General features: G+C 32.8%; 1 pseudogene; it reads left to right on the top strand.

The window, feature by feature from the left end:
* Nucleotides 1–248: 248 nt before the first annotated feature.
* Nucleotides 249–14,766, top strand: LOC136218342 (tetrahydroberberine oxidase-like; annotated as a pseudogene).
* The last annotated feature ends 3,739 nt before the right edge of the window (nt 14,767–18,505 follow it).

Genomic DNA, 18,505 nt, shown 5'->3' with positions numbered 1-18,505 from the left:
TTACTTTCAACTCATGTTCGATTTAATCGAACCCTTCCTCAAATTTTACTTCCATTCCTCCTTGTGCTCAAATGTTTGTGTCACCCACATCCCAATGCATTGATTCCTTGCTGGCCCCATATTCCATTTCGTTTGCTTCCACTCATATACCACAATTCCCTGTTAAACTTAGCCCCACTAATTATAGAATATGGAAGACTTATGTGATTGCCACTCTTCAGGCCATGGGGGTCTTTGACATTCATTGCATGGGAACATCACCACCATCCGCTAAGTTTATTCCACGTGCTGTTGGGATTGATTACAATAATCCTAACAATTTAGTCTTTAATCCTTCTTCTTATCAATGGGAATGGCATGATCATCTCACCCGAGCCACCATTCTTATGTCTATATCTGAAGATGTTATCCCTACAGTTACCAATCCCAAAACTTCCAGGTTAGTATAGTTTGATCTCGAACATACTTATGGAACTGTTTCTGAGAATCGAAGAATTCAGTTAACTATTGAAATCAATGAGTTGAAGAGGAATGATCTATCCAGGGTTGGCGTATCTTCAGGAAGTTAAAACTATTACAAATGAATTGGCTGCAGCAGGCACTCCGGCAAGCATCTTGGATCAGAATACCTTGGGGTCCTCACTGTTGGGAATTTATTGGCAGGAGCCCCAATATTGAACCATAGCTCTGATACCACTGTTGGGAATTTATCTAGGATCAAGCAGTTGAGGGAAGGACTGCTGGCAAGGGGAAGCCTCAATGTTTCGTGTAAGAAATTTGGACACGTGCAAAGGAACTGCATGAACAAGGGAAAGCCTCAATGTTTCGTGTAAAAAGTTTGGGCACGTGCAATGGAATTGCATGAACAAGAGAGAAAAGAGTGTCAATTTGGCACACCATGTTGATGAAAAAGAATTTGTTTAATTTGGAGAGAAGTGCTCCAATAGTTGAAGGTTGATGAGAAGTGCATCAACAAATTGATTCGGTGAGAAGTGCACCGAGAAGTTGTTTGCGGAGAGAAGTGCTCCGGTAATAATGGGAAAGTACATCATTGATTCGGTGAGTAGTGCACCGAGAAGTCGTTTGCGGAGAGAAGTGCTCTGTTTACAAGGTGATGATGGGAAAGTACATCATATATATATATATATAAAAATGAAAGTTTTAAATTAATGGTTAAGGGGAAGATTGTTGAGAAAATTAACTATTAATTTAAAACAATTAAGGAATTGTTGTGAAGTCCCGATTAATGAAGAGTTATTTTGTAATTTGTATTAATTAGGAACTGATTATGTAATTTGTAATTATTAAAAAAATAAAGAAAAAAAAAGTAAAAGAAAAATGGTGTGAAAATAACCACCAAATTCAATGGTCTAAATTAGACCACCGAATTTTGGTGGTCAAGGTAAACATTGCCAGCATATTAATTGCTGGCAATGTTCCCTCCTTGAGCTATAAAAGCCAAGGAGGAGATGGAGCAAAACACACAATTTTGTAAAAATATGAGTTTGAGAGCATTAAGAGTTTAGGGAGCAAGGCAAAATGAATTAAGAGAGTTTTGTGAGAATTAAGTCTCCGGTTAGGAGATTTTAATTTGGAGAGGGTAGTTTAAATATTTTGGGGAGAGATAAAAATAGTAAAGATAATTATTTCGGAGTATTTTCGAGAAACACTGGAGTGTACTATTTTTGTTTTATCTCATTGTAACTCTAGAAAGTTTCTAGAGTGTGCCCTCTTGTAAACCTCATAAATTCAATAAAATTGTTTTATCGCTTCCGCTAAATTGTCGCAATCGAGAAAAATTCCCAACACTCACCACCCTCAATATTCATCGTGGTACTCATATTGGGTGGTTTGAGATTTACGATGAACTAGCCCATCATGAACTCTTACTTCGAAGTGCAGACCTTATTCCAATGGCCACCCTGTCCACTAAAACTGATGAACCAAACTCTTCCCAATCTAAAGGAAAGAAAAAGCGTAGCAGCTGCTATCTATACGGAGACACTCGTCATTAGGATGATCAGTGCTCATCAAATCGTCAGAATCAGAGCACTGGTCCAGAACCTTATGGTTTTTCTCGCCCTACCTCGGGATGGAACATACACATCCATCCACAAGCCCATATGACATGGAACCAGACTCCTTCTGGTAAGGCCAAGTTTGACACTATTGATGGCACAAATCAACCCCCATATCTGAATACTGATGTCACTCATCATATGATTAACAATGCTTATAGTCTGCATCAATATGCCCCTTATAGGTCCGGTAATGGTCAAGGTTTGCCTATTTGTCATTTGGGTACTTCTACAGTTTATTAATTTAAACTTAAAGATATCTTACTGGTTCCTGAAGTCGCTAAATCTTTACTTTCTGTCCAAAAATTCTCTCGTGATAACTCATGTTACTTTGAATTTTGGCCTTCTCATTTTTTGATCAAGGATCAGATCAGCAAGGAAATCCTCTTGCGAGGCCCGAGTAGAGATGGACTATACATGTTGCCCATTACATTGAAGCAAGGATTGGTAGGTGAGAAGATTTCGCACTCACGGTGGCATGCTCGTCTTAGACATTGTCACTCTCGCACCGTCAATCAGGTCATCACACAAAACAATATTCCAGCCTCCAAGTTTTCTAAATTTAATTTACCTTCTGTTTTTTGCAAAAAGTATTTTTATGTTTGAGTCCATACACTCTGATGTTTGGGAGCCCACCCCGGTTTAGTCCACTCTGGGGCACCATTATTTTGTTATTTTTATAGATGAATTCACTAGGTTTAGCCAGATATTATTTATTAGAAATAAAAGTGATGTTGCATCTATCTTTTATCAATTCCATGCCATGATTGTTTGTCACTATTATGCAAAAGTAAAAAAAAATTATTCTGATTATGCGAGTGAATTTCAGAAATTGTGCTATTTTTTCGCTCAACATGGCATTGTTCACAAACTCGCTTGTCCACATACACATGAACAAAATGGTATCTCCGAACGTAAAATAAGGCATGTTGTGAACACTTGCGTCTATTCCTTTACAGTATTGGAATTAGGGATGGCAACGGGTAGTGTACCCGCGGGTACCCGGCACTACCCGACCCTAATGGGACTACCCGTACCCTGTATAAAAGGGTATGGGACGGGTATGGGATCAAAACCATTACCCGTTAGGGTAATGGGACGGGTATGGGAATACCCCCTAGGGTACCCGATACCCGTTACCCGTCATAAAAAAATTATATTAATAAATATCATTGTTTTTTAGATGTAAGATGTGAAATTTAAACCCCAACCATTTATTTTTCAACAATTGAGTGATACCACTAAGCTACTTTTATTCTCATTAATTAAGGTTCAATTTTTAGATTGATGATTTATTAAATTTATAGTTTGTTAAATTTGTAATATTTTTTTATTTATTGATTCTTAACGGGTAAGGGTACCCGCGGGTACCCGCGAATTAAATGGGAAGGGTATGGGATGCAAAAAGTATACCCGTTAGGATAATGAAACGGGTACGGGTAATTAAAAAATAAAAGGGTAAGGGTTTGGGAATGGCATTACCCGCGGGTACCCTACCCGTTGCCATCCCTAATTGAAATTATGATATGAGTCATAGTGTTCGATTAATCAATTATCTTACAACTCGTGTGCTTTAGAATATATTTCACCTTACTTTAAAACATTTAATAAAAATCTGGACTTCAATAAATTACGTGTCTTTGGTTATGGTGAGCCTTTCCACAAAGAGTGAGTACAAAGTTGTTGCTAATGGCACAATTGGATTACTTTGGATTCAGTCAATTCTACAAGAATTATGCTTTCCTATTCTACGTCTTGTTAAGTTGTGGTGTGACGATGTTGGTGCCATTTACCTCACTTTCAATCATGCGTTTCATGCCCGTATGAAAGATATTGAATTGGACTACCTTTGTTCGGGAACAGATTGCCAATGGTTTATTGTCTGTTTATTTCATTCCCATTGATGACCAAGTTGCAAACATTTTGACCAAGTCATTATCGAGCACTTGTTTTCTCTTACTTCAGGATCGTCTTCGGCTCTGTACCCCGATATCGGCTTGAGGGGGCTGTTAATGCATATCCAATTAGCACATATTAGACTTCCACTGTAACTAATATTTTTTACTCTTATCTGTATCTCTAGGGTTAGCATTAGGGGTAAGCCTAGATTTCTATCTGTATAAATACACAATCTCTGTAACCCTAATTCATCACGAAATACATTTATTCAATTCATTTAGTATTTCAGTTTTGACAATCCTAATCGTCATCTGAAGGATCATCAGACGGCAACGAATCCTGTAATAGTTCTTTTTTTTTCGGGATGACGGGTTTTAACCGTCATATAAAGGAGTTTTCGACGTAGTGTTTTTTTTTTTTTGTAGAAAAAAGTTTAGGTAAGGATAGGGTTTTCGACGTAGTGTTTAGATATCTTCTGTAAGGATATTTTTAGCTATTTTTAGAGGATGCTTTTATGATTTCGTTTTTAGCCTTTATATGTAGCTACCAATTGTAGAATGATCATTATCAATATCAACATTTTATGCATTGAGATATTTTTTTTAAGGCTCAATCCAATGTTAAAAGACTCGTTCATCACGTGAAATTCCCTTAATTGCTAATTAAACTTGAGAATTCATTTTCGTTGGTTTAAGATAAAATTCTTCACACTTGTTTCTCCCATACTCTGAACCTATATCATTGTATAATTTATTACAAAAGTGGATTCCATTTCATTATTGGCTACAAAATTTTGAGTTGCTAATAAAGAAGTACAAGTAAAACCTTTATAAATTAATATTCGATAAATTAATAACCTCTTTAAAATAATAATTTCTTCTAGTCCCGATTTGGACCAATTCACTAAATTAATACTCGATAAATTAATAAAATTTCATGGTGCCAACATTATTAATTTATAAAGGTTTTACTGTAGATTATTGAAACATATACAATAATAACTACGGCATAGAATAGGTAGCACTGAGGCTAGTATTGAAGTAGATTATTCAAACATTCTGCTTTCTATTAATTATCCTGACGGCATATATAATTAAGGATCAAATGAAAAGATTTTGAATATATATATAAGTCTAAACCTAAATGAATGAGGAAAGAAACCAAAAAGTAAGTATGGTAAGGGCAAAATTTGGTATTCTCTTAGGTGTTGGCACACTTTTGTTGTCCTTTTGTGTTCATCTTCGGATTCAGTTGATGATAATTTTGTGAAATGTTTTTGGTCTCGTACACACAACTCCAACCCACTTTCACGCATTTTACATTCACAAAACAGCTGTTCATACTCATCTCTCTTACGATCTTCAGCTCGAAACAAGAGGTTCTTAACATCTTCAACTCCCAAACCAAGATTTATCATCACACCTTTCAATGTTTCTCAAATCCAAGCAGCCATTGTTTGTGCTAAGGATAATGATATTCAGCTAAGAACACGAAGCGGAGGGCATGATTATGAGGGTCTCTCTTATGTTTCCTATCAAAAGTTCCTTCTGATTGATCTTTTCAATTTCAGATCCATCAATATTGACATTCAAAATCAAAGCGCATGGGTTGAGGCTGGTTCAACTCTAGGCGAATTGTATTACAACATTGCCAAGAAAACCAATCATTATGCCTTCAATGCCGGAACCTGTCCTACAGTAGGTGTTGGAGGACATATTAGTGGTGGTGGATTGGGAACCTTGTCTCGCAAATATGGCCTTGCAGCTGATTCTGTAATTGACGCCAAAATGGTTGATGCTCATGGAACAATTCTCGACAGAAATTCCATGGGGGAAGACCTTTTCTGGGCCATTCGAGGAGGCGGAGGAGCAAGCTTTGGTATCATTTTCTTATGGAAACTAAAGCTGGTTTCAGTTCCTCCAAATGTAACTATTTTCCATGTTGCTCATACTTTGGAAGAAGGTGGTCACAACCTTCTTTATAAGTGGCAAACTGTTGCTCCACTACTTCCTCCTGAGCTTTATATGCGTTCCATTGTAGATACAGTTGTCTCAACTATTCGAGTTTCATTCTACGCACTGTTTCTTGGAAATCCTGTAAATCTTGTCTCCATCATGCAAGCTAAATTCCCAGAGCTGAGTTTGAAGCCCGAAAACTGCATGGAAACGAGTTGGATTCGGTCTGTTCTTTTCATTGATGATTTACCAATGGACAGTTCCTTAAATGTTCTACTTGATCGAAAATCAGGATCCAATAGCTTCTTCAAAGCAAAATCAGATTATGTTGAAAAAGCTATTCCAGAAATGGGATTGAAGAGGCTATATGAGAGACTTGTTCAAGTAGAGACGCAGTATCTGGTGTTAACACCATATGGAGGAAGAATGAGTGAGATTTCAGAATTCCAAACACCATACCCGAATAGAAATAAAACTTTATACCAAATACAGTACATAGTATCTTGGGAAATGGAAGAGGAAAGCCAAAAGTATTTGCAATGGATGAAAAATGTGCATTCATATATGGAACCTTATGTTTCAAAAAACCCTAGAGCCAGCAGCTTAAACTATAGGGATCTGGATTTGGGAAAAAACAAGATGAAAGGAAACACCAGCTTTGCAGAAGCAAGTATTTGGGGTCTGCGATACTTCAACAACAACTTCAAGAAACTCGCACAAGTAAAGACTGCAATCGATCCTTCCAATTTTTTCAGGCACGAGCAAAGCATTCCATTGCTTTATTAGACTTCATCAACAAAACTCTCAAGCCAACCCAAGACAATTTCCAAAGCCTATGTTTAGATTACAACAAACAACATCTTCTGTTCCAAATAAAATCTAGCTAAATCAAAAAATATGTGTAGCAAATTAATTTATCTACAACAAAATAAATTATGCAGCTTGTCGTAGGCTACATACCTCAAATTTTAGCTTATCAAATTACCTAATTATGAATATTTATTGCTACAAAAATAAAAAATAAAAATATGGTTATAGCTATATTATTTGTTGCTATAAAATATATGTCTTGTGTAGGAAAAAAAAAACATAGCTATGAGTTACTCATTTCTAACTAATAAGCCAGTATGATAGTTTGCTAAATATTCAACTTTAAACATATTTATAAAATTAAAAACATATTTAAATAATACATAAAAAATAATCCATTTAAACATAATAAATAAAAGGAAACGGAAAATTTTGAAGTTGAGCCTCAACAAACTAACATGTAAAACTTATTACATTAGTACAACCAGTGTCAGATCCAGGATTTGAGGGAGGGGGCAAAACTCTATATAAAAAAAATTTAGACAAAATAGCATTAATTAAAAAAATATACTTTAATACATAATTGCTATTCGATACAAAATGTCTTAAAATAATAAAAAAAAAACTTCTAATGCTAAGTAGATCGAGGATTACGAGGTGACAATTGACATCTACGATCTGTCATAGCTTGAAAACGATCTCATGCCTCTACCTATACTGCTTCTTTTTAAGGTTAAGGTGCAAAAATACCCCTAACGTTTTGGGTCAGGAGCAATTTTACCCCTAACGTCCAAAATGGTGCAATTTTACCCCTAATGTTTGTAGCTGTTTGGCTCTTTTGTGAGTCCCACCGAGCGTCCCAATTTTTGTTTGGCTCTTTCGTGGGAAATTGCGGGCGTGCCAGAGAATTATAGTATTCTCGAACTATGGAGTGAAATTGAGTGTGCTTTCTAACTTCTAATTATCAAAACGATTGTATGGAATAAAAGAGACGTAAAATTCCAGAGATTCGATTATCAAAACGATACCAACCTTACAGAAACGATTGAACAACAAATAAAATAAAAATGTACTTGAAAATGAATGGACTTTAGATCTGAAAATTGAAACTAAGGGAACAACTGAGAAATCTAAAGATGCTGAAGTCTAAGGATAATTTGCTAGAGTTTTTGTTTGGGTTTGTTGAGTTGTTGAATTGGTTGATTGGGGGTTGTTCTCATCGTGATTCCTTCTTTTTATAGATGTTGGAGGTAACTTCCTGCTTCTTTCCACTAATCCACGTTCTCCACCACATTGAGTAACCGCTCCATTTTGACTTCCACGATGAATTGATTTTCACGCTTTCTATTTTTCCTGCTTTTCAATTGGCTCATAAAAGCATGTTAAAATATTAATTGGCTCTTGGTTCTCCTAAGTTTACTTCAAGTTTCCCCTGATGTCCACTATAGGAAGTTCGTTTCCCACGAGGTACACTATGGTTTCCCCCAAGGTACATCATGGTTTCCCCTAAGGTACACTATGGTTTCCCACGAGGTACACTATGATTTCCCCTAAGGTACACTACATAGGAAGTTGGTTTCCCCAGAGGTACACTGTATAGGAAGTTGGTACACTATTTTAGATGTTTCCCCTGAGGGAAACTGAGGTTCACTCTAGGAAATCCTAAGTGAATGGAAAATATGAAAAGTTTCCCGAAATGAAAAGTTTCCTAAACAGACCTTTTAAGAAAAAGTTTCCTAAAATGTTCTTTTAAGAAAAAGTTTCCTAAAAAGAAAAGTTTATCCCATGAAAAAGAGTAAACCAGGGTATGCAATAAAAAAACTTTATTTTTGGTGCAAACAATTGCCCCCCTCAAGCATAAATTTGAGGAACGTAAATTTCATGCTTGATTCTTCAAAAGCCGTGGTGTTAGCTTTTAAAAGTGTTGCATGATTACTCTCTAGGTGACACAAAATATATAGGCCGTGGAGTCGGCCTTTGTATCACCTTCATACTAATATCTAATTTCCTCAATCAGAGGAATTCTCACCAGCCTCAACTTCACCTCCTACTTCTCCCTTGACTTAGCATCTCATCGCTGTTTTTTTTTCTTGGCTTGTGAAACTCAAAGTGGCCAACTTGACGGAGGCCATACTCATATAGTTTTTGGACAGCTTCTCGGATGATCTCCGTAGTAACTAGGGGAATCTGTTGAGGGTTGCCAATCTGTTGGTGAACATAAGGCACATTAGGAATTCTAGTGTTTCTCCCATTTCCTCTATGGTTGCCCCCCATCTCTCCAATGATATGGTAGCCTCATGTCTCTTCGTGATATGAAGCTGTATGGGAGGTAGTATTAGTGTTTTCAAAACATTGAGGAGCAGGTGACTTACTAGAATTTTCTTGGCCTGCAGAACTAGCAGCCTTATTTGAGACAACTTCCTCCCTCAAAGGTGGAATCTGATACTTCTCAGCGATGGACACACCACATCCTTCATTGGACTCCAATGAGCCTTGCGGAACATGGCTTCCTCCACTCTTGATGCCCCCTGGCTGTGATAGCTTCTCGAGTATCTGTCCATCTTCTGATTCGATCGCTCCTTATAGCTTCCAGATTCTTTTCAATGGAATTGAAATGTCTCCACAAGAATTGTGAATTTTGGATCTCTATAGAGATCCATGATTGTCCTCTAGGGTTAACAACATTTCCAGCTTCAATTCGTTCCACCATATGTGGAACATTGCCCGTTGCCATAATCTCTTATTCTTTAGAGCTGGCTACTACAGGATCTTTGTTGTTCTTATCATTATTCTTTAGAGCGTGCCAATTTTTGTTTGGCTCTTTCGTGGGAAATTGTGGGCGTGCCAGAGAATTATAGTATTCTCGAACTATGGAGTGAAATTGAGTGCGCTTTCTAACTTCTAATTATCAAAACGATTGTATGGAATAAAAGAGACCGTAAAATTCCAGAGATTCGATTATCAAAACGATACCGACCTTACAGAAACGATTGAACAACAAATAAAATAAAAATGTACTGGAAAATGAATGGACTTTAGATTTGAAAATTGAAACTAAGGGAACAACTGAGAAATCTAAAGATGCTGAAGTCTAAGGATAATTTGCTAGAGTTTTTGCTTGAGTTTGTTGAGTTGTTGAGTTTGTTGATTGGGGGCTGTTCTCATCGTGATTCCTTCTTTTCGTGAGTAACCGCTCCATTTTGACTTCCACGATGAATTGATTTTCACGCTTTCTATTTTTCCTTCTTTTCAATTGGCTCATAAAAAACATGTTAAAATATTAATTGGCTCTTGGTTCTCCTAAGTTTACTTCAAGTTTCCCCTGATGTCCACTACAGGAAGTTGGTTTCCCACGAGGTACACTATGGTTTCCCCCAAGGTACATCATGGTTTCCCCTAAGGTACACTATGGTTTCCCACGAGGTACACTATGGTTTCCCACGAGGTACACTATAATTTCCCCTAAGGTACACCATGGTTTCCCCTAAGGTACACTACATAGGAAGTTGATTTCCCCTGAGGTACACTGTATAGGAAGTTGGTACACTATTTTAGATGTTTCCCCTGAGGGAAATTGAGGTTCACTCTAGGAAATCCTAAGTGAATGGAAAATATGAAAAGTTTCCCGAAATGAAAAGTTTCCTAAACAGACCTTTTAAGAAAAAGTTTCCTAAAATGTTCTTTTAAGAAAAAGTTTCCTAAAAAGAAAAGTTTATCCCATGAAAAAGAGTAAACCAGGGTATGCAATAAAAAAACTTTATTTTTGGTGCAAACAGTAGCCAAGAGCAATTTTACCCATAACATTTATAAATTGGATCAATTTCAGACACTATTATAAAATAAAGTCATTTTTTTCTTTATTTTGCACCAATTGAATATAAATTTGTTCTAAAAAAAGGATATAATGTTTTTTGTAATTTAATATTAAAATTGGAGATTAATATTTATAAATTCGGTGAATTTTTTGAAATTTTTTTGTCTAATTCGTACAAAAAACAGTATTTTTTTATTTTTTTCACATCCCAACATATGTTTGTAATTTGTTACTGATAAAATAACGCGTGTGTTGTAGATGAGAAGATTCATGACCTAGAAGACAGTTTGATGAATTATTTCTCAAATTGACTCAATTTATCAACGTTAGGGGTAAAACTGCTCTTTGCTTCTAACATTAGGGATAAAATTGCATCATTTTAGACGTTAGGGGTAAAATTGCTCCTGATCCAAAACGTTAGGGATATTTTTGTACATTAACCCTTCTTTTTGAACTAAAAAAAATGGATGAAGGGGGCCAAATGCCCCCTTTGACCCCCTTACATCCGCCCCTGAGTACAACTAAATATTTTTTACAACCAAAATTGAGAAGAAAAATAGATCTATTGAGAAAAAAATGTAAATAAGACTTAATAATCTATACTATATATAATTACGGAAGCACAGAGAAATTAGAAGAAGTGTTTTAGAGGTCTTTTTGATTAGTTGTCAACGTAGTAAAAAATCAGATTAAAAATATTTAATTAATTAAAAATAACAAATTTATATTTATAATATATTAAATAATTACTAGCCTATTAATTAAAATAATAAAAGAAAGCAAGAGTTACGGGAAGATGAAAAAACACAACGCAAAGGTAGTATTCCACCATTATATTCATTGGTCACGATAGATAGTATTATATTTCTGAAGGTAAATATTCGATTTTTTTTCATATGTTGTAGTTATTTTGTTCTCAATTATGTTGTTGTTTTATTTTTATTAAAAAATAGTTGTTATAGTTTCATCTTTCAGATTCATTTCTGTTGTTACCTAGGTTCTATACCTCTCGCTATTTTATCCATGTTTTCTTTTTTATTTGTCTTTTTTTTTCCAAATTGATAGCTTCAATTGAAGAAATCCGACAGAAATAGAAGATGTATGAACAACTAAAACCGGAAAACACAAAAGTGTCAAAAATTACAAAAAATTCTTATGTTTCTCAAAGTAATTATTCGATTTTTTTTCATATGTTGTAGTTATTTTTGTTCTCAATTGTGTTGTTGTTTTCTTTTTATTAAACAATAGTTGTTATAGTTTCATTTTTTAGAGATGAAATTCCATTTCTGTCGTTACCCAGGTTCCATACCTCTCGCTACCTTATCCATGTTTTCTTTTTCATTTGTCTTTTTTTTTTCAAAATGACTAAAATAAGATTTTGTAAATTTGTATTCTTTTTTAGTATATGTTGCTAGGTGTTATCGTTTCGATTGCTAACTCTTAACTAAAATTTAGATTTTCGGCTTTATATGAACTCAATTTTTGGCTTTTTCAATTGTGTTGTTGTTTTATTTTTATTAAACAATTGTTGTTATAGTTTCATCTTTCAGAGATGAAATTCCATTTCTGTCGTTATCCAGATTCCATACCTCTCGCTACCTTATCCATGTTTTCTTTTTTATTTATTTATTTTTCAAAATGACTAAAATAAAGATTTTGTATATTTGCATTCTTTTTTAGTATATGTTCCTAGGTGTTATCGTTTTGATTGTTAACTCTAACTAAAATTTAGATTTTCGGCTTTTTATGAACTCAATTTTTAGTTTTAATTGAAGTTATATTAATTTTTCTAATTCGGAACATGTTGAAATCCACTCATTTTTTTAGTTTGAGTTTAGCTAATTGATATGGATTGTATTTTTTATTTTTATGCATTTTTGTACAAATAGATATAAAGTTTCACACGATAGTTGTTCATTGAAATTTGAGACATATTAAATAAAATATTAAAGAGATATTAGAATATTATACTTACAATGAAGTTTATTTCAATATAAATTATGTTATATTATTATTATTATTATCAAGAAGTTATTTTTTCCCAATTTTCTAGATAAGGAGATTGTAAGCGTCTAATACGCTTGATAAGATGTTTATTCTTAAAGAATTTGATGAGTTGTCAACGTAGTATAAAATCAAAATAAAAAAGATTTAATTAATTAAAAATAACAAATTTATATTTATAATATATTAAACAATTATTAACCTATTAATTAAAATAATAAAAGACAGTAAAAGTTACAAGAAGATAAAAAAAACACAAAGCAAAGGAAATCCAAAAGTCACAAATAAACTTCTATATAAAGCATGACAGATAGTATTCCACCATTATATTCATTGGCCATGATAGACAATATTAACGTTTTTTTTGTACTGAGTGGTTACAATTGCGATTTAATTCTATTTAACTAAAATTAATTTATGGACTTAATACTTCATTAAGAAAAAATAAAATGTTTAATTAATGGGCAAAAAATATTTTCACTCTCCTCTTTATACGTTTATGTCTCGACATTCTCTCTTATTTTCAAAAAAAAAAACCCGAGAGGAAGATGGTTCTCTCCTAATTATCTTTTTCGTCCCTTCATTTTTTTTCAATTCTTTTGTTTGTTTTTCTTACTTACAAAATTCAAGAATATATAATTATTAGAAAATATTAATGAAGTCAAATAAGTGATATCTGCGAGTATGACTGATATTCTATATAGTGAAAGAATGAAGAACAAATTGATCGAATGTCTTGATGAGATATTACGAGATGAAAATAGGAGAAATCATCATCTTAAACTGATTCAATTAGATATATTGGGTTATTGTAGCAGAATGAATAATTGAATTCGAATACTTGGTGATCATGAAATTCCATCAACCAAAATAATTATCATCAAGATGAATTTGTGACTAATTCTTACGAATTTTATTTTTTTATATGTAGGGTAATTAATTTATTAGTCCCTATATTTTGATAAAACATACTGTTTAGTTCCTATATTTTAAAAAACACATGGTAAAGTCCCTAACGTTTTTCTCAGTGAACTGTTTAGTCCCTAACGTTTTTCTCAGTGAACTGTTTAGTCCCTGCCGTTAGACTCTCATGAAGATTCTGTTAGTCAATTTGGATTTGCGTTCTTCTTTTCCTTTATTTTCCTTTCCTTTAAACTCTAATGCATCTGAAATCAATTTTGAATGTTCTTTTTCTTGATTTTCTTCTTAATCGTTCAAATTCGTAAGCATTGTATCGGTTCTTTTTCTTATTCTCCATACAAATAGCTTCTTCTTCTAAATTGGATTTCCTCTTCTGAAGTTTGAAGGTAAATAGTAAAGGGTAATTTTGTCATTTCTGAAGTCATAAACGGTAAAAAAATCTAACAAACAGACGGAAGGACTAAACAGTTCACTGAGAAAAAAGTTAGGGACCTTACCATGTGTTTTTGAAAATACAGGGACTAAACAGTATGTTTTGTCAAAATATAGGGACTAATAAATTAATTACCCTTATATGTAACATATTGAATTGATAAAGTTTCTTCATATGCAACATTAGAAAAGTATTGATTGTAATAGTTTATAGAATAATATATTGATGTTGTTTCCATTTTAACATAGATTGTAATTCTTTTGTATCGTAGATATAATATTTAATTTTAATTGTAGTTTAATTCAATTTTTGTTTAACCTATATTGTAATTCTTTTGTATCGTAAATATAATATTTAATTTTAGTTATAGTTTAATTCAATTTTTGGTTTTTTATTATATTCTAATATATTTCTTAATTAATCTGCTATTTTATTATTATTGTTTCACAGAATATTTGGAATATGAAAATATATTAAAATTCCTAAAAAGTACAAATCATTGAATTTTGTAAAAATAAATAAATCATTCATCTTTAGTTAAAATTCTTAAAAAAAAGTAGTCAATTATTTTTAAAATTAATTTAATTTGAATTATCATTAAAAAATATATATTAATTTCAAATATACATAATATAAATTTTTTTCATAGCATGATATAAAATTATTTAAAAGTAAATATGTCAATTTATTTATTTATCTAAATTATATAAAAGTTTCATACCCCGTGCATCACACGGGTTTTCGACTAGTAATAATAATAATAATAATTTATAGATTTAGTATAAAGTGGTTTTGAGGGTTAAAAACAATTAATACAGGGGTTTCAAACGAGGGAAGATAAAGAAGTTTTGAGACTTAAAAGCAATTAATAGAAAATTTATGCGATTGGAATCCAGCATGCTCATTGGTCCACATGTTCCCAAATATATCTTCGAAGACATCCTTCGGCTGATCAAGGTGACCGAAGCCATGACTTCAGCCAGGCTTCGACCAAGATTAACGCTATTACGAGCCTTGGTGGACTTAGGCCCATTTGAGATCTTCGGACCATAACGGAGCCTAATTGCTAGAGGCTCAAATGACTTAGTACCGTATCACTTAGTATTGTCTTGTTAATGTTTCGGACCGAGCTTTGATTGAACCGAGCTTTTGGCGAGCTTTGACGAGTTTTAACCAAATTCATCCTACATGTATAGAATAAATACATAAAAGATAGAAAAATAAAATCCCTATAAAATACTCCACACGAGTTTAAAATATTAAAAAAAACAATCACATATCATGATGGAGATTCATGAATAGTGATTACTGATGATCAAAGAGACAAACTCACAGATCGTAGATGTCTTTATTGTCATCGTGGTTGCGTATCGGTAGTTGTGCCGATGAGAGAGTAGAGAGAGAAATTTGAGGAGAGAAAGGCTAATTAATCTTTAGGGTTTGTACTTTGAACTTTAATTTCCTAAATTTTGAACTAGCGAAATTCTTAAAGCACCTTTTAAGTGATTTTTAATGGGCCTCGTGAGTTATGACTAGTTGAAAGTTAGAATCGAACTGTAATTACTCATTTTTTTTAGGGTAATTAATTTATTAGTCCCTATATTTTGACAAAACACACTGTTTAGTCCCTGTATTTTCAAAAACACATGGTAAGGTCCCTAACCTTTTTCTCAGTGAACTGTTTAGTCCTTCCGTCTGTTTGTTACATTTTTTACCGTTTATGACTTCGGAAATGACTAAATTACCCTTTACTATTTACCTTCAAACTTCAGAAGAGTAATCCAATTTAGAAGAAGAAGCTATTTGCATGGAGAACAATAAAAAGAACAGACTCAACGCTTACGAATTTGAACGATTAAGAAGAAAATTAAGAACAAGAACACTCAAAGTTGATTTCAGATGCATTAGAGTTTAAAGGAAAGCAAAATAAAGGAAAAGAAGAACACAAATCCAAATTGACTAACAGAATCTTCATGAGAGTCTAACGGCAGGGACTAAACAGTTCACCAAGAAAAACATTAGGGACTAAACAGTTCACCGAGAAAAACGTTAGGGACTTTAGTGTGTGTTTTTGAAAATACAGGGACTAAACAGTGTGTTTTGTCAAAATATAGGGGCTAATAAATTAATTACCCTTTTTTTTACCTATAGTCATTAATTATTTTATTTGAATTCAAGATTAATGAATATATATAGTTATTAAAAATATTTGAGTTTACTCACGAGCTTTCGAGCCGAATTTAAGGAAGCTCACGCTCGACTCTTTAATGTCTTGAGTCGATCGTGAGCTTGAACCGAGCTTATTCAAACCAAACTTTAACCGAACCGAACTCGAATAGTTTGCGAGCTGTCCTGGCTCAACACGCATTTGCAAAAGATGTTATTTTAGTTTAAAAGTTTGCAACATGTGTAAGGTTTCTTCATTTACAAAGATTTTTCCTTAAACTAATCTAATTATATTTACGTGACAAATTTAAAAAACAAAAATTTCAGCGGTTTTTGAATACCAGTAATTATCTTCTCACATATAAAAACATTTTGAAGCATGAAAAAAGAATAAAATAAATTACTCAAATTTGTAGTTTATTAATGAAAAATATATATTTTTGGGAGTAAAACCTAATATCCATATTCATAAATTTTAAGGGAGCGTTTGGTTTGGGGTTCCAGAAAAGGGTAAGAGAAATATGAAATTTCATTCTTTTTATTGGTGTTTGTTTTATTAATTCAATTATTCCTTTTACCTCTTTTTGGTTTTGAGTTTACCCCCTAACTCTTCTAATCTTATTCCCCAAGCCCCCCAATGTTTTCTATTCCCTTTCCCATTTCCTACTAACTTCAACTTCTACATTCCTTATAAAAGTGTACTTTTTCTATTTTACTTTTTAATTTTTATTTTGGTCTATATATTTATTTATTTTTACTTTTTTTTTATCTTTAGATTAATTTTACTTTTGATCCTTATACTTATATATTTTTTTAAAAAATTCTCAAAAAATATTTTTGACTAAATTTTACTTTTTATGTTTTTTCTTATCATTGTGCTTATTTGTTTATACTTTTTTATATCTAAAAAATTTCACTTTTGATACATATACTTATTTATTTTTACTTTTTTACCCTAAAAATAATTTTGACCAATTTTTTCATTTATCATATTATTCAATTTTAATATTTACTTTTAATTATTTTTAATTATTTTAAAAATAATTATTTTCTTTTGAAAATAAATATTTTTTATTATTTTTATTTCAATTTCCTCAGTTTCATCGTATTTTGATTTTAATGGTTAAATTAATTGATTTTAATTCTTATATTTTATTAATAGAAATTGTTGTTACAAACACAACTCTGGTTTAGTACCTTATTTGAACCAAACCGCCACAAAGGGAATCAGAGATATATTATTCCTTTTGTGGAACTGAAACAAACAGATAAGAGAATTCAAAGTTATTCTATTTATTTCTCCTTGTTTCCCTTTATGATTCCATTCCGTTACGTACCCCTGTGCGAAGCAAACGCCCCCTAAATAACAAATCCGGGAAGCCACAATGTATATTATTATAGTTATCCCTACTTACATTATATCTAAAATTAAAATCCATCATTGAATGGTTGTAGATAAGGGGAAATGTACATGAAAGAGGCACATGGGGGCATTATTGTATTGTAGCATATTTCAAATGGAACAGGTGATTTATGGTTGAAATATTTGACATAAATAAATAAAGTATGTGCACATGTTTGAATATTCAAAGTTTGAACCATTTACCGGAGACAATTGCAATTTGCAATTACTTCAGTCTTTCAGTGGACTTTGCTCACTTCCGCGACGCCATCTAACTTCTCTTTAAATAATAATAACAAAATAAGAAATAGTCTTGCCATTAATTCCTAAATCCATCCTTATGGGTTTTTTTTTCCTTTCATAAAAGGGACTGATCTGTTCCATTAGCAAAATTAATGCCTTTTAACTCTTGACTTTTAGGTTAACAAGTTTTATTTTATAACTTTTTTTTTTTTTAAGTTATTTATGTGCTATTTTTTTTTTTACAAAAGGAAAGGAAAGCAAAGCAAAACAAAACAAGCAACTACACCGAGATTAGTCTAGAAAAGCTAACCCCAATCCTATCCTCTAAAAGAAGAAGAGAAAGAGCGATAGGGGGAACGGTAAGGGTAGAAACACCTAACACCCCCTCATGGCCTGCCGCCGCCAAGTGATCTGCAACACGGTTCTGCTCCCGGAAAATGTGGCTGAACTCAAGGATATCAAATGAGGGGCTAAGCCTCTTAATAGCTTTAATAAGGTTGTGGCTATGAAGACCCATGACATGACTACCCAAAATTATATTGATGACCTCCAAGTTATCTGACTCCACAGAAAGCCTCTTAACACCCAAAATTATATTTATGTGCTACTTAATTGAGAAAGAATAAGATCAAAAAATATAGATTTTGGAAAATAAAAACGTGGTTTCATAGTAAATAGTAATAAACAAATTTAATTGTTGGAATTTTTAATTCTGATGCCATCAACGATCAAACTGACAATGTCAACTTAAAAGTCATTGCTTTACTAATGGCGAGAACC

This window comes from Euphorbia lathyris, chromosome 1 (assembly GCF_963576675.1).
Source record: "Euphorbia lathyris chromosome 1, ddEupLath1.1, whole genome shotgun sequence".
NCBI classification, from domain to species: Eukaryota; Viridiplantae; Streptophyta; class Magnoliopsida; order Malpighiales; family Euphorbiaceae; genus Euphorbia; species Euphorbia lathyris.
The sequence above is the reverse complement of the archived record's forward strand: the minus strand, read 5'-3'. Positions and strand labels throughout refer to the sequence as shown.